Source organism: Saimiri boliviensis, chromosome 17 (genome assembly GCF_048565385.1).
Source record: "Saimiri boliviensis isolate mSaiBol1 chromosome 17, mSaiBol1.pri, whole genome shotgun sequence".
Taxonomy (NCBI): domain Eukaryota; kingdom Metazoa; phylum Chordata; class Mammalia; order Primates; family Cebidae; genus Saimiri; species Saimiri boliviensis.
Window position 1 is genome coordinate 907,018 of NC_133465.1, and position 26,129 is coordinate 933,146.

The following is a 26,129-nucleotide window of genomic DNA, read 5'->3' on the forward strand; positions in this document are numbered from 1 at the left end:
TCTTAGGCTTCCCCATCATTAGCAGCAATGTCCTTTGACATCCTCTCCCATCCTCTGAGTTCCCACAACACCTCAGTTGGGTAGAATGACCGTATCTTGTTCAAATGACCTGTTTGTGTTCTTCCACTCACTGGCTTGAGTTTCTTTAGAGAGACATTAAACACCCTAATCCCAAGTGCTTAGCACACTATAAAGAAAATTACATGCTCAATAAATATTTATGAGAAACTTCTCTCAACTGAACGTGCAGAGGAATATTATTAGTATCATTGCTTCATAATCAAGCAAGGGACACTTCCTCTGGCACCTGACCTAGGGCAGAGCAGTTTAATGTGAGAACGGACGTCTCCAACCCTTCTCCCACATGGTCATTCCCTCTAACCCACACTGACCTGAAGAGCATCCACTGCTACGGCAGCAGCGACGCTGAGGCTCCTGGGTCGGGAGAGTGTTCATCCAGGACTGAATAAAACTGACTACAAACCTCCGACCCTTTCTTGGAGTTGAAGCTGCCCCTCACTATAAACCAGCTCTGATCTAACCTGTGGTTCTCCCTGGCCAGAGGCAGGAGACTCCTGTCGAGTCAGTTTCTCTCAGTCCCCACTGCTCAGCTCGCACTGCTCCTTGAGGGTTTAAATGATCATAGCATTGCCATTTCCCCTGAGGCTTCTGTCCTGGTTTGTCCTTATTCTCCCTTCTTTGGTTTTCATTTACCAATGGCTCGTCCTTTGTGGATTATTCTCATCCCCTAAACCTGTTGACTTTCTTTCTTCCACCTGTTCCCACAGCTCTGGGATTCCAGCGTGTAGACTCAGCTCTGGCTCCTGCAGGAGACACACAGAGTCAGGCCTCAGATGAGGGTCCCAGGCAGTATTGAAAAGCATCTCAATTCCTCAGAGGCTCAGAGAAAACAGAGTGGGAAGGGAACTCAGAGAGGTGCAACAAGCCTCTATCTTACTGATGAGGAAACACTGAAGCCCAGAAAGACTGAGACTCTCCCAGGCTCCCTCCTCACCACTTGGTGGCAGCAGATCCCACACAAGCCTTGGCCTCAGCCTCCCTGTGCAGAGCAGGTAACTCGCCCTCCCAAAGCTGGCTGCTGCCGTTCAGAAAACTTTAGATGAAAAATAGCAGTTTCCACTGTGAAAACAAAAACGGTAAAAGGTCCTATCCTTGGACAAACCCTTTATACCAGTTCCATAGTCCTGGCATTTATACTTGGTCAGCTGTCATTCACTGGCTGCTAGATTGGGGCAGGGATCATACAGGATTAAATAGTGTTTCACACAACCCTGCTTTCCCGGCCTGGGCTCTCAGCTCCTCCATTCTTCTTCAGAAACTTTCTTCTGCTGTAACTGCTGGAGAGTCCAGGCCCTCATGTGGGTCATTTCTCCAAGAAGATCCCTGTTATTTTCTTCCTCTCTGGGAGATAGACAGGGCAGAGATTGGTTCTGGGACTCCATAGTCTTAGGTTTTTCGCCTAAGCCAGCCAGGGCAGCTGAAAGGAATCATGACTGCCAGAGGTCAGCTCAGTGAAGAGGAGCACGGACTCACAGGGACAGCCCCTCGTAGAGACGGTCAGGACTGTGACACACGCAATATCTGACCAATTCTCCTGGGATGATGCAACAAGGATTCAGTGCAGGATGCTGCCACCAGGAGAAAAGGGAAGAACCAAAAGAGTGGGGGAAGAAGGAAAATAAAATGTTTTCAATAATGATGGGAAAAAATGCAGAGCCCGGAGCCAAAGCTCCCTGTCACTGAGGGTTAGTTCCAGGCTGTGGAGCCTAATCAGGAATGAACAAGAATCACTAGCAGTGTTATTCTGTGACTGTCCCACCACTGCACACTGAAGACAGATAAGCTGTTTGTTCAGTTTCACGGGTCAACAGGAGTAAGGGAATTATATCAAGGATCTGTACTTGGGCCGGGCTTGGTGGCTCATGCCTGAAATCCTAGCACCTTGGGAGGCTGAGGGAGATAACCCCTGAGGTCAGGAGTTTCAGACTAGCGGGTCCAACAGGGCAGAACCGCATCTCTACTAAAAACACAAAAAAATTAGCTGAATGCAGTGGTGCATGTCTGTATTCCCAGCTACTCAAGAGGCTGAGTCAGGAGAATCGCTTGAACCCAGGAGGCAGAAGTTGCAAAAAGCCAAGATCGCACCAATGCACTCCAGCATGGGTGACAGACCAAGACTCACTCTCAAATAAAAAGAATCTGTACTGAACGGACACCCTCAGAAGCCTCATTCACACTTGGTGTACATAATTTAAATGAGATTTTGAACTTTTGGTCAGATTAAAGCTACATAACATTTTTCACTTTGCACTAATGCATAATGACAGGAAACTTGGAAACCTTAGGTGAGAGGGTGAATGCCTTTTGCATCTGTGAGGAACGTGAATGTCTGGGTCCCAGAAGTTGAACTGTGATAGGTGGAATTTCTAAAATGGTCTCCAAACATGCTGTACCCTTATCTCTGGAACCTGTTAAGCTGATGAGACATTCCTGTGATTACGTTGTTACAGGGCAGTCATATGATTTTAGAGTGATATGGTTTGGCTCTGTGTCCCCACCCAAATCTCATGTTGAATTATAATCCTGAGTGTTGGAACTGGGGCCTGGCAGGAGGTTATTGGATCATGGGGATGGTTTCTCATAGCTTAGAACCACCCCCCAAGTGCTGTCGCATGATAGAGTTTCCATGAGATCTGCCTCTTTACAACCATGCAGCACTTCCCCTTTCTCTCTCTCTCTTTCTGTCTCTCTCGCTCTCTGTCTCTCTCGCTCTCTCTTTCTCTCTCCCTCCCTCTCTCCATCCATCCCTCCCCTGCCAGCCCACAGAACCATGACCTAATTAAATTTCTTTTCTTTATAAATCACCCAGCCTCAGGTCATTATAACATTGCAAGAACAGACTAATTCAAAGGCTAAGATTTCCTGAGTGGGCTGGATCTAATTACATCACTCCCTAAGTGTCACAGATTTCTCTAGTGGGTAGGAGATGGGAGCTGGAGAAGAATTCCATGAGCTGTTGTTGGTTGGAAGACGGGGAAAGTGAGAAAGAATGCAGATGGCCTCTGGAGTCGGGTGTCTCCTGGCTGAGAGCCAGGAGGACTGCAAAAGGATGTCAGTCTTCCGCCCACAAGAAGATGGATTCTGCCAATACATCTGTAGTGAACTTGGAAGAGTATCCTGAGCTCTAGATGAAAAACACAGGCAGCACATAACTGGATTTCAGCCTCCTAAGACCCTGATCAGAGAACCCAATCACTCCTGATTTCTGTGGTTTCAAACCACTAACTTGTTATAATGTGTTAAGAGGTAGCAACAGAAAACTAGTTACAGGTGCCTATCTGTACTCTTTATATTTTCACATACATGTATGCTAATCCCTATAAGCACAAAAAAGAAAAAAAAAGCAAAGAACTACAGTAAAATGTTATACTTACCTTTATGAGAGGACTGCAAGGGCTGTTCCAGAGCCCATGCAACTGGAAGAAGATAATGTAGGGCATTTCATGCAGGTGAAAAGTGTCTCCTCAGTGTTACCAACTCAAATTCTGAAAGAAAAAAGATGGTAAAATACTTAACTCCCAGCCAGGTGTGGTGGCTCACACATGTAACCCAAGCACTTTAGGAGGCTAAGGTGGGTGATTACCTGAGGTTGGGAGTTCAAGACCAGCCTGAGCAACATGGAGAAACCCCGTCTCTACTAAAAGTACAAAACTACCTTAGCATGGTGGTGCATGCCTGTAATCCCAGCTACTCAGGAGGCTGAGCCAGGAGAATTGCTTGAACACAGGAGGCGGAGGTTGCAGTGAGCCGAGTTTGTGCCATTGCACTCCAGCCTGAGCAACAAGAGCAAAACTCCAGCTCAAAAAAAAAAAAAAAAAAAAAACTTAACTCGGCATAACATTATCTGCAAATTCATCTTCTGCATTTCTAATTGAAGATTTTCTTTTAGGTCTTTCACTCATGCTCACCAGACAAGGTTTGATAGCAACTGCCTGACACCAGCACAGATGAACCAATTCAAGGAGAGCAATAAACGGGACGACTACTCTGCTCCCCCAGAGAAAGTCCTTAGAATAAAGTATCTCCTCTAGTTGCCACAAGAGCAAGACAACGGTCCATTGTATAAAATTCCAATCTAATAAAAGCTGAAATGGAATGTTGTCTGTTTTCCAAATGTTTATTTTGTTCAGGCTCCGTCGTGGTGACCAGGGATTGGAAAATGACTGCAAAGAGGCTCTGGGGAATCTGGGGAGCGAAGAAATGTATTCTAAGAGGGGACTGAGGTGATGGCTGCAAAATTCTGTATGTCTACTGAAATTACTCAATGGTACATTTGCAATTAGTGACTTTTATTACAAGTAACTTGTTAAATGAAATTCCTGGTTTCTACTCCAACTTGTAAGGGGCTAGGAGGTCACCACTTGTCCTCACAACAAGAAGAAAGGTGAACAAACTGAAAATTATCAACCCTGTTACCAGAGGGACTAGAGGAGAGGTCACAGGGCAAACTGCCATGCTGAAAACAAGACACACAGGCAGATACAGGGAACAGAAGCTGCTGAAGCCAGCAACTGGGAGGAGCGCTTCAATGGTCCTCACAGATTACTAGAAGCTGAGGGTGGCCTGGCCTGAGCATTCAAAACTCCTTGGGTCTCAGATTTAGTGGGGATCTCACACTCTTCTAAGTGTTACCACCAGGAGCCCAACCAGGTTCTCACTGTAAAGATCAGAAAAATCCCCAGAGAACTGACACTGCCCACTTCAGTACTAATTATAGAGCTACAGTAACCAAACAATGTGGAAATTGGTGAAGAAAGAAAAAACAGACAAATAGGTCACTAGAAAAGCATACCGAGCTCAGGAATACACCTACACAGATACTCGACAGATCTTTGAGAAAGGCACAAAGGCAATTTAACAGGGAAAGGACAGTCTTTTCAACAAATGGTGCTAGAATGACTAGATATCCACGTGTGGAAAATGAATAAATCTAGGAAAGATTTTACACCTTTCACAAAATGGATCTTACACCTGAATGTGAGGTGCAAAACTGTAAGACTCCTGGATTATCACATAGAGGAAGATCTGGGTGACTTGGGATTGGTGACGACTTCTCAGATACAATGCCAAAAGCATAATCCAGGAAAGAAAAAGTGGAGAAGTTGAACTTCATAAAAATTAAAAACTTCTGCTCTGTCAAAGACATTGTTAAGGAAATGAATAACCAAGTGATAGACTGGGAAAAAAATTGGCAAAATACAGATCTGATGAAAGACTGGTGTCCAATATATATAAAGGACTTTTAAAACTCAATAATAAAAAAGCAAAAAACCCAATTTAGAAATGGGCAGAAGACCTGGATACTTCACCAGAAAAGATATATGGATGGCAAATAAGCATATGAAAAAGATGCTCAAAACCATGCGTCACTAGGAAACTGCATATTAAACCAATGAGACGCCACTACACTATACTATACACCTAACAGGAAGGCTCAAATCCAAACAAGTGACAATACCACAGGCTGTCAAAGACACAGAGCAATGGGGACTCTCACTCGCTGCTAGTGGAAATGCAAAACGCTAGTCAATTTGGAAAACAGTTTGGCAGGTACTTTTTAAAATAAAAATAAAAAGCTAAACACAGCCTTGCCACATAATCCTGAAAATAGCAGTTTTAGATACTTACCAAAGTAATGTGAAAACATGTTCACTCAAAAACTTGCATCTAAGTATGTACAACAGTTTTACTCATACTTAACAAAAACTGAAAGTAACCAAAATGTCCCTCAGTAAGTGAGGGGCTGAACAAACTGTGGTATATCTGTACAAGAGAATAGGATTCAGTGATCAATGAAATGAGCTAGCAGGTCACGAGAAGACATGGAGGCACTTTAAATACAGAATGCTAAGAAGAAACTAGTCTAAAGACTCTACACACTGTATGATTCCAACACTAGGACATTCCAGGACAGTCAAAATGGTAGAGACAGTGAAACGATCAGTGATTGCCAAGTGTGCAGGAGGGATGAATTGGTTGAACACAAGGAGGTTTTCAGCAGTAAAAATCTTCTGTGTGATACTGTACTGGGGATTCATGACATGGTAATTGTCAAGCCCCATAGAACTGTAAAACTCAAAGAATGCACCCTAACGCAAACTATAGAGTTTAGTTAATAATAATGTATCAATATTGATTAATCAATTGTAAATATATATCCCAGCAGTGCATGATACTAATGATAGAGGAAACTCTGTGCTAGGAGATAAGAGAGAATAGGGGAATTCCCTGTACTATCAGCTCAATTTATCTGTAAACCTAGAATTCTTGTAAAAAATAATGTCCACTACGTTTTATTAAAGTTAGGATGCAACACCCACAAATCAAAATTGTGGTGGCATCCTTTTATGTGTGGTTCATACTGGGTGTTGAGGTGCACCAAGCTGGAGTCAGAACAGTCGGAGACATCAACACCTGTGCCTTCAACCACCGGCTCTGTGGGTGTCCCTGGAATCCAGAGGGCAGATCAGTGAGCCTGAGACAGACTCAGTGCTCCAGATAGTGCAGGCTTCTGGTAAGGACAGGGAGAAATCATCTCAGGGCAGTAATATGGCCGATATATATGTTATTTTCGACGTGGGTGAATCTTGAAGTCTAAAAAGTATTTAACTTAGAAGACAGAAAATCTCTGCTCATTATGTTAAGAATAAATTTAGAGGCCGGGCACAGTGGCTCAAGCCTGTAATCCCAGCACTTTGGGAGGCCGAGGCGGGTGGATCACGAGGTCGAGAGATCGAGACCATCCTGGTCAACATGGTGAAACCCTGTCTCTACTAAAAACACAAAAAATTAGCTGGGCATGGTGGCGCGTGCTTGTAATCTCAGCTACTCAGGAGGCTGAGGCAGGAGAATTGCCTGAACCCAGGAGGCGGAGGTTGCGGTGAGCCAAGATCGCCCCATTGCACACCAGCCTGGGTAACAAGAGCGAAACTCCGTCTCAAAAAAAAAAAAAAAAAGAATAAATTTAGAATCATTGTTACACTTACATCTTTATTTCCCTAGCTGGCCAGGACCTCATCAGTAGCTACTGATGTCACTAGTGTCCTCTGATCACCTTGGCAGTCTTCACTGTTTTGACCCAACAGGAACTGAGGTGTTGCTTGTACCTAAGATGCTGACACCTGATAGAAGTCCAGGGTCACTGTCCCAAAGCAAGTCATCCAGCTGTCGATAACAACCACAAGGGGGACCAGACCATCCACTGAGGTCATCTCCATGCAGCATGAGCCACTTGCTCTAATGAAGTCACCATCACTACACTTCTCATAACTCGCTAGTCACTAGACTGAGAGTTCTGTGAAAGCCGAGATCGGATTCTACTCATCTCTGTGTTCATGATTCCCAGCTTAGGGTCCGGTACTAAGGAAGTTCTCAGCAGTGTTCACCGAAGATAGAATAAAACTGACTACAGATATCCAATCCAATCCCTGACATTCCTCTCCAAAATGTCCACCCAGGGATGTTATCATTTCTCCCAAGATGCAGCAAGTCCCCCTCCTACACCTGTAGACCCTGCTCTACACCTACACCTGTAGACCCTGATCTACAGGATCTTCTTCTGTGGGACGCTGGGGGAAAAACAGGACTGCTCTGAAGAATCCCTCTTACGGTTCCCCTTGTCCTTAGGAGCAATGTCTTCACCTACACTCCCATCCTCTGGGCTGCCATGACACCTCACTTTCGGAGAACTACCCTATTTTCTTGAAATCATGTCTCTGTCTTCTTTCTCTCATGGGCTTCAGTTCCTTGGGGAAACTTCTATCTGACCCCCAAGTGCTTAACACTGTGTAGAGAAAATTAAACACCCAGTAAATACTCTTCACATAGAGACCTTCCTCAACTCAAAGTACAGAGGAGTAGTGGAAGTATCACTGCCTCGTATACTGGCAAGAATCACTGACTCTGGCACCTGACCTAGGGCAGAGCTGTGTGGTGTCAGAACGGACATCGCTCACCCTTCTCCAAGCACGGTGATTCCCTCTCATCCACGCCGACCTGCAGAGCATCCTCTGCTGCGGGGGCCCCGAGGTCGAGGCTCCGGGGTCTGGGGCGGGGCCCACGGTCGCATCCTCTCCGTCTTGGAGCGGTGCTGCCCCTCACTACAGACCAGCTCTGATCCACCCTTTGGCTCTCCCTGGCCAGGCTCAGGAGACTCCTGCGGAGTAGGTTTCTCTCTCGGTCCCCCCTGCTCAGCGTGCGCTGCTCCTGGCGTGGCTGCATGATCACAGGCCCGCTGCCCATCCCCCGAGGCTCCTGGCCCCGTCTGTCCTCACTCTCCCCGGCTTCGGTACCCCCGTTCCAGCGCTGACTCATCCTCTGCAGGTTCTTCTCTTCTCCAAACACCTGCCGACTTTCTTTCTTCCGTCCGTCCCCTCGGGTCTGGGCTTCCAGGGTGTGGACTCAGCTCAGGCTCTGCAGGAGACACACAGGGGCCAGTCAGGAGTCAGAGCCAAAGAGGTCAGTGCGGGTTACAGGTCCAGGCAGTGTTAAAAACCATCTTAGCCCCTCAACGACTCAGAGAAAACAGAGCAGGAAGGGACCTCAGAAAGTTACACTAAGCCCCTACTTTACTGATGAGAAAACTGAAGCCCAGAAGTCTAAGACTCTCCAGGCTCCCTGACCACCTGGTGGCAGCAGATACACCTCGCAAGCCTTGGCCTCAGCCTCCCTGTGCCAAGCAGGGAGGAAACTCACTGCTGCCTTTCAGAAAACTTTGGATTAAATACAGCAATCTCACCTTGCAAACAGAGTAAAGGGGCCTTTCCTTGGACAATTCTTCATCACGGTTCTATAGGCCTATTACTTATTCTCAGTCCGTTGTCTTTCACTGGCTTGTAGATTGGGGCAGGGAGCACATGAGAATTAAATAGTGCTCAACACAAACCTGCTTTCCCAGTCCGGGCGTTCAGCTCCTCCATGCTTCCTCAGGGCGTTTCCTCTGCTGTGACTGCTGGAGAGTCCAGGCCCTCACGGGGGTCATTTCTCCATGAAGATCCCTGTTATTTTCTTCCTCTCCTGGAGATAGACAGGGCAGAGAATGGCTCTGGGTCTCCATGGTCTTAGGTTTTCTCCTAAGCCAGCCAGGGCAGCTGAAAGCAATCATGACTGAGAGAGGTTAGGACAGTGAAGACGGTCCCAGAGGAGCACGGGCTCACAAGGACAGCCCCTCGTGGACACGGTCAGCACTGTGACACGGGCACTATCTGACCAATTCTGCCGGGGGTGACGGACCAAGGATTAAGCGGAGGATGCTGCCATGAGGAGAAAGAAGAACCAAAGGAGTGGGGGGAAAATTAAGATAGATAATAACGGTTTCAAGAAATGCAGAGCAAAGATCCCAGAGGCAAAGTCCCACAGGATGGAGGGGCAGTCCCAGGCTGTGGATCCTACTTAAGAACCTCCTGCTGGATTTTGCCCAGCTCCATTTCCAAACGACTGTGGGTCGGTGACTTCTTTCTCCCTTCCATGGTCCTTCTTTTTGAACTAGAATCACCGTAGTTGTCATTCTGTGTCTGTCCCGCCATTCCACATTAGGAGCAGATAAGCAGTTTGTTCAGTTTGACGGGTCGACGGAGGTAAGGACATTATGTCCAGGATCTGTATTTAATGGACACCCTCAGAGGCCTCATCCACACCTGGTGTGGATGCTTTAGATGAGATTTTAAACTTTGGATCTGATGTGGTCTATGTGACATTTTTCATGTTGAACTAATGCTTTAATGTGAAATTTGGAAACTTTAGAGGAGAGGGTGAATGTATTTTGCAGATGGGGGAATGTGAGTGTCCAACTGCGGTAGACGGAATTTCCGAAATGGTCCCCAAACATGCCATACGCTTGTCTCTGAAGCCTCTTAAGGTGATGAGACAGCATTCCTGTGATTACATTGGAATATGACAGTTACATGACTTGAAGATGGTTAGGTTACCTGCATGAACTGGATCGAATCACATCACTCCACAGTGACAGAGCTTTCCACAGCTGGCTGGAGAAGATGAAGTCAGAGAAGGGAAGTCAGAGCTTGAGAAGGACTCCATGAGTGGTTATTGGTTGAAAGATGGGAAAGACAGGTAAGGAGGAAAGCAGGTGGCCTCTGAAGTCAAAGTGTCTCCTGGTTGACAGCCAGCACAGAAAAAGGGCCCTCAGTCCCCCACCAACAAGAATAGAAACTCCTTCAATACATGTAATGAACTCAGAAAAATAGCCTGAGCTCTAGAGAAAACCCATAGCCAGACCATTCCCAGATTGTAGCTTCACATGACCCTGATCAGAAAACCCAGCCGCTTCATTCCAGACTTCTGTGGCTTCAAACCACCGGTTTGTGGTAATGTGATCACAGGCAGCAGGAGGAAACCAACACAGGTGCTGTCTCTCCTCTTGAATTCTATTTCCGATACACAGATGCTAACGCCTCTCAGAGCAAAAATCAATCAATCGGTCAAAGAACTACAATAAAATCTTGCCCTCACCTTTATCTGGCTGTTCCAGAGCGCTTCCCACCTGAAGAAGACAATGTGGGGCATTTCAGGCACACAAGGAGTGCGGCGTTACTATTATCAACCGTATTTCTGAAAGAATAAAGAAACCGTATTTCAGGCCTGTAATCCTAGCACTTTACGAGGCCAGGGCAGGCGGATCACCTGAGGTCAAGAGTTAGAGACCAACCTGGCCAATATGGTAAAACCTTGTCTCTACTAAAAACACAAAAATTAGCTGGGTGTGGTGGTGGACACCTATAATCCCAGCTACTCAGGAGGCTGAGGCAGGAGAATCACTTCAACCCAGGAGGTGGAGGTTGCAGTTAGCTGAGATCGTGCCATTGCACTCAGCCTGGGCACAAAGCAAAAACTCTGGGAAAAAAAAAAGGCGGGGGAAAAAGAATAAAGATGGTTTAATATTTAACTCCACATATTACTATGTAAAAATGTATCATCTCTGTTTTAATGGCCAATTTTTGAAGATTCCTTTCCTTGTGCTCACCAGACAAGGTTTTGTAGCAAGTACCACTCACCAGCACAGATGAACCAATTCAAGGAGAACCATAAACAGGACTACTACTATGTTTCCCCAAAAACATCCCTAGAATGCAACCTCTTCTCTATTTGTCAGAAAAGGAAGACGACAGTCCACTATATAAAGTCCCAAACACATGAAGATGTAAATATAATGAAGTCCGTTATCCAAATATTTATTCTATTCAGATCTAGGCATGGGGACTAGGGATTAGGAAAGGAAATGACTACAAAGAGGCTCAAGGGAGTTTGGGGAAGCGACAAAAATGCACTGAAATAGAACTCTGCTGATGGCGGCACAATTCTATAAATCCACCTAAAATGATTAAGCTGTACACTGACAATGGGTGACTTTTATTACAAGTAACTCTAGAATGAACTTTTGGGTTTCCACTCCAACACGGAAAGAGCTAGGGAGTCCTCACTTATCCTCACAGCCACAGAAAAGCTGAACAAACTGAAAGTCAGCTCTTCTAGGCTGGACCAGAGAAGTGAGGTCACAGGGAAAACTGCCACCCTAGAACTGAGCGAGACAGGCTAACACACAAGGAGTCACAGCTCACCAGGAAGAGAAGCTACTGGGCCAGCCACTGCGAGGAGCACTTCAATGATATTCACAGATTACTAGCAGCTGAGGGTGGCCTGCCTTGAGCATTAAAAACCCCTTGAAGACCAAACTAAGGGGGAATCTCACACATTTCCAAGTTTGACTACAACAATCTCAATCAGGTTGTCATGACGAAGTTAAGAAATAAAACCCTAAAGTTGGTACTACCGACTTCAGGACTTACTAGAAAGCTACAGAAACCAAAACAGCTTGAAGTTGGTGAAAAGAGGAAAAACACACAAATAAGATCTATGGAAAAGAATACAGAGCCCAGAAACAGGCCTACATACAGTCCACTGATCTTTCATAAAGGTTTAAAGACAATTTAAAGCAGCAAGGATAGCCTTTCCAAATAATGGTGCTAGAACAGTTAGACAACCAAACACAAAATCAACCAATCAATCAATGAATCTAGGTGTGCATGTTATGCCCTTTAGCAAATGAATCTTACACCTAAAGGTAAGGTGCAAAACCATGAGAATCCCAGGAGATCACATAGGAACAGAGCTCGGGAACGTGGGTTCCATGATGACTTCTTAGATACACACCCAAAAGCACAATCTATGAATGAAAAAAATAAAGTTGAGCCTCGTGAAAATGAAAAACTTCTGCTCTATGAAAGACACTTTGAAGATAATGAAAAAAGCAAGTCAAAGACTGGCAGAAAATATATACAAAATAATCTGATAAAACACTGCTCTCCCAAATATATGAAGAATTTTGAGAACTAAGCAACACAAGGCAAAAAAATAATAAGAATAGGTGAGAGATCTGAGCACATCACCAATAAAATATGCAGATGGTGCATAAGCATATACAAAATGCTCAAAATCGTTGGTCACTAGGGAATTGCACATTAAAACAACGAGCTATCACTGGAAACCTATTAGAATGGCTAAAATGCAAAAAGGTAAACACACCAAATGCTGTCAAAGATGAGGAGCAGCCAGAACTCTCCGTAGCTAGTGAAAATCACAATGGTACAGTCACTTGGGAAAACTGAAGTTCACTCAAAATCCTGCACATAAGTACTTACAGCAATTTTATTCATCAGTGTCAAAACTTGGAAGAACCAAGATGTCTTTCACAATGTGAATGAATAAACAAACTGTGTTGTAGCCATACAATGAAATCTAATTCAGTGATTTTTTTAAATGAGCCATCAAGCCACAAAAAGACATGGAGGAAGTTTAAGTCCATCACTTAAGCAAGAAGCCAGATGGGAAACCTATCTACTTTATGATTCCAACGGTAGGACGTTCTTGAAAAGTCTAAAAGAGAGAAACAGTGAAATGATGAGTGGTTGTCAGGGGTGGAGGAGAGGAGGCAGGAAATGGTGAAGCGCAGGGAATCTTCAGCACTGAAACTATTTTGTATGATGCTGTATTGGGGGTTTACGACATTATGTAACTGCCAAAACTCGATCTATGAAAACTCGAAGAATGAACTCTACTGTCAACTATGAACTTTAGTTACTAATAATGTATCAATATTGGTTGATCAATTGTAACAGATGGACCACACTAATAAAATGCACTAATAGGAAAATTGTGTACTGGACGTCAGGGGAGTCTAGGAGAACTCTCTGTACTATCTACTCAATTTATCTGTAAACCTAGAACTGCTCTAAAAAATAAATTAGGAGGCAGCAGACCCAAACCAGGTTTTGGTGGCATCCGGTTCTTGTGTGCTTAGTACTTGGCATGGAAGTGCACCAACCTAGAGTCAGAGCAGCTGGGGATTTCAATGCCTGTGCCTTTTGCCTCTATTGCTGGGGTGCCCTCGGAATACAGACAGCAGATCAGTTAGGGGGAAGCAGCCTCAGTGATCTAGACAGCGCAGGCTTCTGGTAGGGACAGGGGCAAATCATCCAGGTGGGTAGAACTTGATGAAGACTAGAAACCCCTGAGACTCAGCAGCTGCCCCAGGGGCACCCACAAATCAAAGGAGAAGGAGGCTGGGAGGGGCTGAGGGATACAGGATGACATTCCTGCCTGAAAGACAGAAGCAGCTCCAGAGATTTTGGTAAATAATGTGGGTTTCAGTACAGTGTGACCAATTCAAAAAAGTTTAAAAGAAAGAAAGAAAGTGAGAGAGAGAGACAAAGAAAAAGAAAAGAGAATGATGGAAGGGAGGGAGGGAGGGAGGGAGGAAGGAAGGAAGAAAGGAGGGGAGGGAGGAAAGACAGGAGGGAGGGGGAACAAATGAACTTACACGACGATGAGAAGATCCAGGGGAACTTACAACCCCAATGTTTTCCATTAACAGGAACACGCTAACTAGTTATTAGAGAGAGACGCACTACTGTAAACCCATATTCTGTTTCCACGATGTACAGTTCCTTCCTCCCTTTCTGAAACATCCTGTCTCTGGCCTGCTGTTTCCAGAGACACCGAGTCCTCCCTTTGGACAAACTCTGGCACCCACAGGAATGAGATGGGCCAGTGGACCCCAGAACACCAGGCCACGACCTTCCCTGCTGCTCCTTGTCCACTCCAGAAGCTGCCCGGCTGCAGGAGGGGGTCTCAGCCCCTGGGTGTGACATCGTGCCTTTGCCTTGCTCACTGGGCTTCTCTCCTTGCACTGGCTCCCACTCCCCCAGGACCTGGCAGGTGACCATGTGAGAAGGACACACACAGGCCACACCGCTTTCTTTCTCCCCTTCTCGATGCCTGCAGTGGTGAGTTCCATGGGGTAGTGACCTGATATTTACTCATTATGGTGCCCCTAGCCCAGAGCAGGGCCTGGCACCTAATAGCCACCTTGTGAATGCTCAGTGAAAGAAGGTGTCCACCACAAGGTCCTGAGGAACCAAGAATTCCACTGTGGCCCATCAGTTTTAAGTCCTACACGATCCTAGAATGGAAGCTGTGAAAGGCCTTCAAAAGTGGCCACTCTCTGAAACCATTATACTGGCAGCTGAGCCATGTTCCCCCATCCTGGACACATCTAGAGGGCACCACCTGAATCCACACACATCTCCCCACCCAGCACAGTGCAGGGGCCTTAGCCTGGGAAATGCGGGTGGATGGGAGAACCATGAAAGCTGAAGAGGAGAAAGCAGGTGAAACGGAACAGCAAGGTGGAGACAGACAGAGAAATGGGGATGGAGACTGCGGGTGAGAGGGGAAGAGAGAGGAGAGGGACGCACATCCAGCCACTGAGGAAAGGCCCGAAGAGAACACTGTCCTCTCCTGAAGTCAAATAACTTCCACCTGACCACGCGCTGCACGTCGTGGTGGCACACGCTGGTCATGCTGCGATGTTTAGGGTCCACGGCATCTTCCCTTCGCATCTGAGTCATAATAGAGATAGGACTCCCTGACCTCAGGATTGTTACCTGTTGGATCTGGCAGCTCTTCATGTCAGCCCACACCGTGTGAGGCTGCTCTTGGTGCACCGAATGGGGAAGATTCTACATCAGTGCCTCGGAGAGTCCACTGGAAGCCCTGGACGGCGGGAGTCGGTGGTGCCCCAGCATGGAGGCCGAGAGCACACAGCACTGAAGCTCCAGACACCCTCAGGAGGACAGTAGAGGACAACGTGCCGGGGAGAGCCTGGGTCAGCAGGAACCTCCGCCTGGGTCTGAGCATGATTTGCCTTCATATGGGCTGTGACATAAAAGAGAGAAATCAAGGTTAGCATCGAGATTCAGTGCTTGGGCAACTTGAAGGATGGAACCGCCACTTATGGAGACTGGGAAGACGGAGAAAGGAGCAGATTGAAAGGGGCGGGAACTAGAGTTGGTTGGTTTCTGTCACATGCAATCAAGTCCTGACCAGCCTGGGGAACACAGTAAGACCCTGTCTCTGAAAATAAAAAATAAACAATTAGCGGAGCACGGTGGCGCACACTTGTAGTCTCAGCTACTCTGGAGGCTGAGGCAGGAGGATTCCTTGAGCCTTGAGTTAGAGGTTACAGTGAGCTATGATGGCACCACCACACTCCAACCGGGGACGGGTGGGAAAAAAGAGTCCTGACTGATCACTTGAGTAGCCAGAGAAAGTGCTTACTTTTCACAAAGTACTGTTTGAGGCAGATCTCAGTGAACAGGAATTCCATTCTTTCTGTTAGGAGGAGAGTGTGGGCGTAGTTAGTTAATGCTGACTGAACTATCTTTGGAATCTCATCTACTGGTCTATCTGGTCTATTTATATGTGTATATTCTATCTGCGGTCTCACTGAGCTTTGCTAGTTCTTGCTGCAGTAACAAAAGCCCCCAAATCTTAGCAGCTACACATACAAAGGTTGATTTTCATTGACACTTCCTTTTATGGCAGGTTGACTGTGGCTCTGCTCTATACGAGCTATTTTATTTGTTAGATAGTGAATGCTGTGATACTTGGAGAGTTGTTGAATGTGGTATCAGTATGTTCATTCACTCATTCATCTAACAAATATTTACTCAATATCCTGTTTCATACCAGGCAAGGTCAAGTACTGAGAATACAGTAGTGAATAAGGGATAAGATTTCTAATTTCCAAGAGCTTATACTGAAAATGAAATTAAACACATACAAAATGATCTTAACAATAATGAATACCATATTCATAATTAATAGATTTTAGTAAATATTTTAAACTAGAAATAGATATAAATTATTAAAACTAAAATGGCCAAGTGTGATGGCTCACAACTGAAACACCAACACTTTGGGATGCCAAGGTGGGAGGATCATTTGAGGCCAGGAGTTTGAAACCAGTGTGGGCACCATAGGAAGGAAGACCCTGTATACAAAAAATAAAAAATGAGCTGGGCATGGTGGTGTGTGCCTGTAGTCCCAGCTACTAAGGAGGCTGAGCTGAGAGGACTGCTTAAGCCTGAGAGCTCAAAGCTACAGTGAGCCATGATCACACCACTGCACCACTGCACTCCAGCCTGGGCAACACAGCGAGACCCTGTCACAAGAAAAAAAATTTTTTAAAGGAAAAAGAAACAATTTAATCAATGTAGTCCTGAAACTATTATGTAGAATACTATTGTCTACATCACATCACATCAGCCCTTTAAATGGCTTAACACTTATTTAGGTATAATCCCTAAAGTTTTCCTGGTAAATTAAGGACACTTAAGAACAATTAAGTAGAAAATAGTTAGTGCCTTGACAGGAAGATTGCAAACATTTTAAAAAGACAAATAAATAAAAGTGTCAAAACTGTAGCTCTGTAAGGCCCAAATAACATCTAATTCAAGTCACAATGAACATCTAGCAATCATTCTGAACACCATATAATTCACTTAATACATTTTGCCTGAACGCCCAACAGATCTGACTTACCAACACCTGAATGTAGCCAAGAAATTGACAATCATTTATAAATTACACCTATGACTCCATCTGTTCTACCCACTTTTTAAAAATCATTTATTTTATTTTATTTTGTAGAGACGGGATCTCACTGTGTTGCCCAGATTGGTCCAGAAACAGACCCACAGTAATTTCATAAATCAGATAACCGTATAGCCATCCAATTTATGGAAAAAAAGTGCCCAACAGTACAGAAGGGCAAGAATGGTCTTGTCAATACATGGTGCTGGATCAAGCAGTCACTCCGTGTAGTAAAAAGTGAATCACGGCCAGGTGGGGTGGCTCACACCTGTCATCTCAGCACTCTGGGAGGCTGAAACAGGCACACTATTTGAGCCCAAGAGTTCGAGACCAACCTGGGAAACATGTTGAATCCTCGTTTCTACAGAAAATACAAAAATTAGCCAGACAATGGTGGCACATGCCTGTAGTCACAGCTACTCAGTAGGCTGAGGTGAGAGGATCACTTGAGCCAGGAGGTGGAGGCTGCAGTGAGCTGAGATCATGCCACCACACTCCAGGCTGTAGAGTGAGACCCTGTCTGAAAAATAAATGCATAAACTAAAATAAAATTGCTGTAAGGCTAACACAGAAAAATATGTTTGTATTCTTAGGTTAGGCATTGATGTCTTAAACAGGACACAAAAAGCAGTCACCATAAAGGAAAAGATTGATCAAGTATAATTTTATTAAAATTAAGAAACTCAGCCTGGGTGCAGTGGCTCACGCCTATAATCCCAATACTTTGGGAAGCCAAGGCAGGTGTATCACTTAAGCTGAGGAATTCCAGACCAGCCTGTGCAACGTGGCAAAACCTCATCTCTACTAAAAACACAAAAAAAGAGCTGAGCATAATGGTGCTCCCCTGTAGGTCCCAGCTACTTGGGGGCTCAGGCAGGAGGATCACCTGAGCCTTGGGAGGTCCAGGTTGCACTGAACTGTGATTCTGCCACTGCACTCAGCCTGGACAACAGAGTGAGATCCTGTCTCAAAAAGGAAAAAAAAAAAAAAAACCATTAGAGAATCTCCATTCATGTAAAAACACCACTAAAAGAGTCAAAAGGCAAGCTACAGTTTGAAAAAAGAGAAACGCAATACATATATATTCTAGAAACCACACATAACCAGAATAAAGTATTACAAATCAACAGAAAAACAAGCATATCAATGAAAACAGGATACAAAGACTGAACAGACACTTCACAAAAGACGACATATAAATGACAATAAAAAAATACTCAATCTCAATACCAGGAAAATGCAAATTGAAACCACACTGATATACTACTGCACCTCTATTCGAACGGCAAAATAATTTTGAACTGAGAAGCATCAGCAAGGATGTAGGGTAACCGGAATATTCCCTGCTAAATGGTCCAACCACTTTGGGAAATGTTCAACAATATCTCATACTAAAGTTTTATCATTCATATACCTCTAAAACCAACAATGCCACCCCTACATATATACACCAATCTAGTAATGTTCTATTTCTCGGTCTGTGGTGGTTCACTTAGTAAAAATTCATTACCTGTACTTTTTTTTTTTTTTTTTCTAAGAGACAGGGTTTCACCATGTTGGCCAGGCTGTTCTCAAACTTCCGAACTCAGGTGATCCACCTGCCTGGGCCTCCCAAAATGCTGGGATTACAGGCATGAGCCACCATGCCCAGCCTCTGCCATCCAGGCCGGAGTGCAATGGCATGATCGCGGCTCACTGCAATCTCAACCTCTTGGGCCCTGGTGATCCTCCCACCCCAGCCTCCCGGGTAGCTAGGCCTACAGGCACACACCACTGCACACAGCTAAGTTTTGTATTTTTAGTAGAGATGGGGTTTTGCCACATTGCCAGGCTGGTCTGGAACTGCTGGGCTCAAGTGGTCTGACCGTCTTGACCTCCCGAAGTGCTGGGGTTACAGGTGTGATCCACTGCTCCCAGACCACCTGCACTTTTACAATTGTGAACTTCTTGTGTATACTTCATAACTTTTCGAAGATTTCTTTGACACAAAGTTCTCAGATATCTTAAAGCTAGCATTTTAGAATACAAAATAAAAGAGCTTCAGGTTCACGGGTGAAATTTTACCAGTAAAATTTAAAAACAGAAAGAAAGCAACTAATGCTAACAGCTCAGATCAGAGATTTAAAAACTCCCAGCAGATCACTTTCACTTCGTCAAGCCCTGGGAGTCATTTCTTCCGCAAGGAACGGATGGACAGCACTGTCACCCCAAGAAAAGACGGCACCGCAGGAGAAGACTGACCGTCGGAAGCCGCTTTACCAGCAAGAGACAGGAGGAAAGCGAGGAAACCATTCCAAATGCCCTGCTTAACTCCTGGGTGAGAGGATGCCAAATGAGATCATCTGAGAAGCCCCACAGAGACAGAGAGAGAGAGAGAGAGAGAGAGAGAGAGACAGACAGACAGACAGACAGACAGACACACACACACACACGGAAATCACAGCAAGTCTTTGGAGCGCACACAGCAGCGCCACAGTCCAACCTGCGGGAAACCCTGCGGTGAATCTGAGGCTTGCCCCGCCAGTCCTGAGGGGATTCAGTGACGGCTGCAAACGCTCCTCTCGTGCGTCCTGGACCTGGCACACCTGGCTTGCCCGCCACCAGCCTGGAGACAGCGCCAGGCGCCGAATCCCGGACGCCAAGAAAGATGCAACTTCGCACGTCCGGGGCCAGAGCGCTCCCGCCCCGCAGGTCCCCGGAGGGAACCGATTTCCGGCCTGGAAGGTGGGGCGCAGGGTCCGCGTCCGCACGGGATTTACGAGGACCGGCCCCCGAGGCTGCTCCGTCCCTGCGCCCCCTGGGAGGCCACGGGAAGACACCCCGCGAGTTTCTTGCCCCGCGCCCACGAGAGGGCGGCGGGCGCCAGCGGCGGGCGAGGAATGCAGCGCAGGGAAGGGGCCCCGGCGCCCGCCCCGCTCGCGCAGCGACACTTGCTGGGCCCCCGGACGCGCCGCGACCCTGCGGTGCCCCCACGCGGCCCGGACTCACCGGGGTCCGGCTTGGCGCCCTCAGCTGGAACCACCGGAGACGTCAACCTCCCGTGGAGACGGCCGCCGCCCGGCCGCGCCCCCGCTCCTGGCTCCGCGGGTCGCGCTTCTGGCGTTTACAAATGCCTGGCGCTCACTCAGAAGCTCCGGCGCCCGGGGACCGTGACCTCCGCCTCGCGGCGCCGGCGTCTCAACCGCCGCCCAGCCCCGCCCGCAGCCCGCGGGCTCCTCCAGGACGCGCTGCCGGGAGCGCACGGCGCAGGCGCGGGCCTTAAAGGGCCCTCGGCCTCCGGGGCGCAACCTCGTTAGGGCCGGCGGGGGACGGACCGGTGAGGCAAGAACCGGGACATCCCTGTCTCCCCTCCGCCTCTCCTTCAAAGCACCAGCCCGGAATCCTGAAAAACGCCGATTTCCTGGCAACTGGAACCGCCCCTAGCAGGTTAAAGAGGCAGGAAACACACCCCCTGGGAGCCCGGGCGAACCCGCTCTTAGGACTGCAGGTGTTACGCTGCCCCCAGGCAGGGCACCCGGTGCAGACGCGCAGGCTTCGCGAGACAGGCCCCAGATCCCCCCGAGGCGGCCTTAGGTCACTCTCAAAAACAATAATGAGCCTGTCAAGGACACGTAGTTATTTTCTGATTTAAATTTAGAACAGATTTTGCAGATGGACTTCCACTGAAATAAGCCTCTCAGAGGAGAAAAACTTTTCTTTAACAACATTAAGAGATACCAAGAGATAGGAAGTCAAGCCATGCTGTCCACCCAACTAAAAACTTTAAAAACTTAACATTTTATCCAAGGCAAATGTTTGCATAACTTTAGGTCGTGCCATTATTTAAAGTCAATTTCAATTAACAATGTCATTGCAATTGAATCCATCTTGTATAAGAAAACTAAGATATAGCCCTAATAATCTACCTCTCCCCTCCTGTATTCCATCCATCAGCAAATCCTACTGGTTTTCACCTTGCAAATTTTTCTTGAGTCTGTCCTCCTGTCTCCTCCATCACCACACTAGTCCAGCCAAACGCGCTAACCCATTGCGCCACAGAGACCGTGACTACCGATTCTACAGGACGCTGTAGGCAGGGCGCACTCACCAAACTCCCCCCAGCCCTTCTGTCCTCAGGATGACTGAGGAGGCCTTGGAAAACCGGAGACATTAGAGGGCGGTGAGTCGCTCTGGTCACGTTGAACACCGGCGCGTTGGGAGATTCTGAGGCCAGGACAGTCGAATGGCCTTCACCCACCCTGCCCCTGGCCTGCTTCAGAAGTCCCCGGAAACGCCCCCATCCGAAACCTGCCCGAGCCGCCCGGTGGCCCAGGCGAAGCTGAACCCGCGGCGGGCTCCCGGGATGGCTCTTCCCGTTCCTTGCTCCGCCTTCACCTGGTGAGGGAGCCTGTGCCCACGCTGCTCAGTGGCTTTCGGGGCGCTGCGGAGCTGCCGCTGCCGTCTTCGGATCCTGTGCCCCGATCGCGGGCTCCACCAGGGCAGGGATGGGGTGAGGGTCGCTGGTGGGTCTTCTCGGGAGGAGCAGGGTCTGGCACTCACCAGGGCCCACGGCGAGGACTTGTCGAACGAATCCGTTGTCGCCTTTTGCTTTCAGCCCTTTGAAGAATCCTGAAAATAGAAATCACGCACTGTTTTTCCACGGGGAAGTTTTATTTTGTTTTGTTTGTTGACAGAGTCTCACTCGGTCGCCCAGGCCGGAGTGCAGTGGTGCAAACTCGGCTCACTGCAGCCTCCACCAGCCTCCACTTCCCGGGGCCAAGCCATCTCCTTGCCTCAGCCCCCAGGTAGCTGGGACAACAGGCGCGCCACCATGCCGGCTAACTTTGTATTTTTTGTACAGACAGGATTTCGCCCAGACTGGTCGCGAAGGGGAAGTAAGTTCTTTTTGAAAAGCGTTGATTCCGATTGATTTCTCCGCACCCCCAGAAGAGGGCAAGGGGTGAGGTCCTCTAGGGGCCACTGGCGAGAAAAGGGTCCTGCCCCTCTCTTACCACTTGGCGAGATGGAGCTGAGGGGCTCAGCCGCGCTGATTTGGGGTGCGTGCCTGGGGCAGGAGGCTGGGAGCTGGGCAGGGGGTGGGTCCCACAGGGAATGGCCAGGACGAGGGCTGGTAGTCGGTAGAGTCGGGACCCGGGAGTCAAAACTTCGCAGTCGCTTTGTGCAGCGGTGAGGACTGCACCAGGGAGAGATGACAAGTGTTTTGTTTTTTGTTTGTTTGTTTGCTTATCGTAGCAGAGTGGGGAAAAATGAAGAGACACCAAGAAAAAACGAAATCTATGCGGACCCTTTGATCTCCAAAACGGAAGCAGCCCTACATTCAATTTAAAGAGAGTCGGTCCGCGTCCGATTCTGGGGCTCGCCCTGCTCGCATCGTAGTTGCTACTTGGTGCTGTGGCCGCAGCAAACTCGGCTCAAATCGGAGTCACTGCAGTGTGCCTTCTAGGGTGTAGGGCTCTTCTTTCCCATTAGCCTCCAAGCTCAGCCTGGGCTGCACGGTTTACCTGTGACCAGAGAGGTTACAACTTTCCTGTGGCTTCAGAGCTCTCTGTAGCGGCAGAAACAGAAGCAACCCGTAACCTGCATGCTGGGTCCGTCATCCTGAAAGGCTAGACTTTTGCCCCCTCTCTGATTAAGGGCAATATCCAAAAGCTGAGGAGCTCTCTCTCAGTCAGCCTTATTGGAATCTTTTACTGATGACATGATGTGGCCATGCCTGTTTCTTTAGCTCAGATATTTCTTTTTTTTTTTTTTTTTTTGAGACGGAGTTTCGCTCTTGTTACCCAGGCTGGAGTGCAATGGGACGATCTCGGCTCACCGCAACCTCCGCCTCCTGGGTTCAAGCAATTCTCCTGCCTCAGCCTCCTGAGTAGCTGGGATTACAGGCACACACCACAATGCCCAGCTAATTTTTTGTATTTTTAGTAGAGACGGGGTTTCACCGTGTTGACCAGGATGGTCTCGATCTCTTGACCTCGTGATCCACCCGCCTTTGCCTCCCAAAGTGCTGGGATTACAGGCTTGAGCCACCGCGCCCGGCCTAGCTCAGATATTTCAAACATCCTTAGGGTCTTCCAAAACAGAAATGAACAAGAGAAGACGAGAGTTAAATTCCAACCGGGTATTTTAAGTGAAACCTAAAGAATATAATAAAATTGAAACTTAATGACATTCCCCAACCCCAATTTTTAATTTTGTTTTTACTTCTTTATTTGCTATCAGTAAATGACTGAGGTATAATCCACACAGACCAAAGTGTGCTAATCCTAACTTCGAGGCCCAGTGTATTTTGACAAAAGAAACTATCACCTTAATCAAGTTATGGGACATTGTCACCAGCCCAAAAAGTCGTTAGAGCCCCTTCCAGTCAATCCTCACCCCATCCCCACTTAGGCAGTCACCCTTCTGATTTCTATCTCTGTGATTTACTTTTGCTTCTTTTTGAAATCATGTAATGGAGTATACTGATTTTGCCTGTTTGGTTTTTTTTTTTTTTTTTTTAATGCAACAGTGGTTATGAGATGCTTCCATTATATGGCATGAATCTCAGGTTTTTGGTGTTATTGATGAGTGCATTCTAACCTGTGAATACACTATAGATGATGGACAGTTGGACTATTTCTACTCTTGGCAATTGTGAAAAAGCTGTTTACAAATATTCCACAATGGACCTTTTTATGGACCTGTGCCTTCATTTCTGTTGAGTATAAGCCTTGTAATGGAATGGCTGGGTCAGGAAGTAGGTGTGTTTTTCACTGTATTGGAAACTATCAGGCAGTATTTTAGAGTGGTTACACTATTGTATTCTCTTTTTCTCTCTCTTTTGAGACAGAGTCTCACTCTGTCGGCCAGGCTGGAATGCAATGGCTCCATCTCGGCTCATCGCAACCTCTGCCTCCCGGGTTCAAGCCATTCTCCTACCTCAGCCTCCCAAGTAACTTCTTCCTCAGCAATACTCAGTGTCTCAATGATTGGCTTTCTGTGTGCTGAGCAGTGGGAAATGGAACGAGAGCCAGTAGCACTAAGGATCCAGGTCTGTAACAGGGGCCTGTCAGGTGCAGGATTCTGTTGGCTCCAATGATGTTTCTCAGATGGGCTGATTTTTATGGACATAGGCTCTGAAAGAAATCAGTCAGGGAATAACTCAGAGAAACTTACCTGCGTGTTAATTCTTCATTAATACAGAAGAGAGAGCTGGCATTAGATTGTTTTCAGCAAATAAAAGTCAAATCAAAACTTAGAAAGAAAAGAGGAATCAAAAGGAGAAAAAAATATCTGAGACCATTGTGATTTTGCTCCTTTGCATAAATGACTTGGCGGAAGACTATCAAAGAGGTCACTGTGACCCTGTCTTCTCTGGACCCATGTGACTTGGTCACCACAGGAAACAATTACAAGCTGGGCACAGTGACTCACAACTGTAATACCAGCACTTTGAGAGCCTGAGGCAGGTGGATTGCTTGAGCTCAGTTGGAGAGCAGCCCCGGCAACATGGTGAAACCCCGTCTCTACAAAAAGATAAAAAAATTAGCCAGCCAGCATTGGTGTATGCTGGTAGTCCCAGCTACTCAGGAGGCTGAGGTGGGAGGATCTCCTGAGCCCGGGGAGGTTGAGGCTGCAGTGAGCCGTGATCATGCTCCACTATGACTGTGCCACTGCACGGCTGCCTTGGCAACAGCGCAAGACCTTGTCTCAAAAATCAAATGAAATGTCTTAGAAGTTTACCTCTCCATCCTGTGCCACAGAATATCTGTGTGTAATGTCCTCCATGTCCTTCTGTTGTATCATCCCAAACGAAGCCACCTAGCCCCTTATTAGAATATCCTGGGCACATGGCCAAGGGTGGTGGCTCACACCTGAAATCCCAGCAGTTTGGGAGACCAAGGCAGATGGATCTGTTGAGCCCAGGAGTTAGAGACCAACATGGGCAACAAAGCGAGACCCTATCTCTACCAAAAAAAAAAAAAAAAAAAGAAGGTGCTCATGCATGCCAGTAGATCCAGCTACTGTGGAGGCTGAGGTGTGAGGATCGCTGGAACCCAGGGGGTGGAGGTTGCAGTGAGCTGAGATCACGCCACTGCACTCCACACTGGGTGACAGAGTGACACCTACTCTAAAAAAAGATAGGGAGGGATAAGAAAGTTTGTTGTGCCAGCAAGTAAATGAAGAAAGGGACAGTATCAGAGTTGAGAAGTAAATTGGAATATGATTTGGTACCCCTCCCGCAGAAGATAAATTTGTTAAATTTGCTGAAGTTACAGGCGTTATACAAGGCCGATGCAGTGGCTCATGCCAGTAAATCCTGGCACTTTGTGAGGCCTCGGAGCTGCTTGAGCCCAGTATAACCCACACAGACCAAAGTGTGCTCATCTTAACTTCGATTAAGATTAGGAGACCAGCCTGTGCCACATGGTGAAATCTCTTCTCTACAAAACACACAAAAATCAGCAGACCATGATGGCCCACGACTGTAGTCCCAGCTACTGGGAAGGCTGAGCGATGGAAGGATCGCTTGAGCCTGGGAAGTCGAGGCTGCAGTGACATGTGATGGGGTCACTGCACTCCAGCCTGAGAGACAGAATGAGACCCTGCCACAAAAACTAAAAATTAAAATTAAAAAGCCTGTAAGATGGCAGTGGCACATCCAGTCCTCTACACTATAGGAATATTAGTAGCCAAAGAGATGCATGCTAGAATGATCACTGCAGGACTCTTGGAAATCCTAAAACCACGAGGCCAACCTCATTTCCAACACATTTTGAAAAGGGTTAAATAAATCATGCACAAACTGAGGGGGGAAATGCTGTTTTCAAAAATGATGGAGAGGATTATGGTGATGATAAATGATTCTACTGGTCACATTATGTAAATCCAGGCACATCCTGGGGATAGGACACCTCTCTAAGCTTCCTGTTAAAAATGAAAAACATTGAGGCTGGTCTATAACCCATCCAAGCCTATGAGGGGCAGCAGGAGGATTTTATCGCACCAGAGGGACTCATTTAGTCTCTGTTTCTTGTACACAGGCACAAGACAACCTGACATTTCAGGTGATGCTCTGTCAGAATTGATCTACATGTGAACGCTTTAAAAGTTAGAGGAGG

At 47.0% G+C, this 26,129-nt stretch overlaps 1 protein-coding gene across 8 annotated transcripts in view; it reads right to left on the reverse strand.

The window, feature by feature from the left end:
- Positions 1-20,205, reverse strand: part of LOC141581765 (NBPF family member NBPF8-like) — a 47,684-nt gene extending 27,479 nt beyond the window's left edge. For 2 of the 8 annotated variants that reach the window (XM_074388027.1, XM_074388018.1), the window contains exons 1-6: positions 20,017-20,205; positions 15,039-15,309; positions 10,549-10,647; positions 8,966-9,096; positions 8,037-8,493; positions 3,456-3,566 (exon numbers count right to left, since the gene is read on the reverse strand). The gene's annotated coding sequence lies outside the window, so the exon portion shown is untranslated. Of the gene's footprint in view, positions 1-3,455; positions 3,567-8,036; positions 8,494-8,818; positions 8,908-8,965; positions 9,097-10,007; positions 10,261-10,548; positions 10,648-15,038; positions 15,310-20,016 lie in introns of those variants that run through there. The other 6 variants (XM_074388022.1, XM_074388019.1, XM_074388020.1 and 3 more) reach the window with 6 other exon arrangements.
- Positions 20,206-26,129: the final 5,924 nt, after the last annotated feature.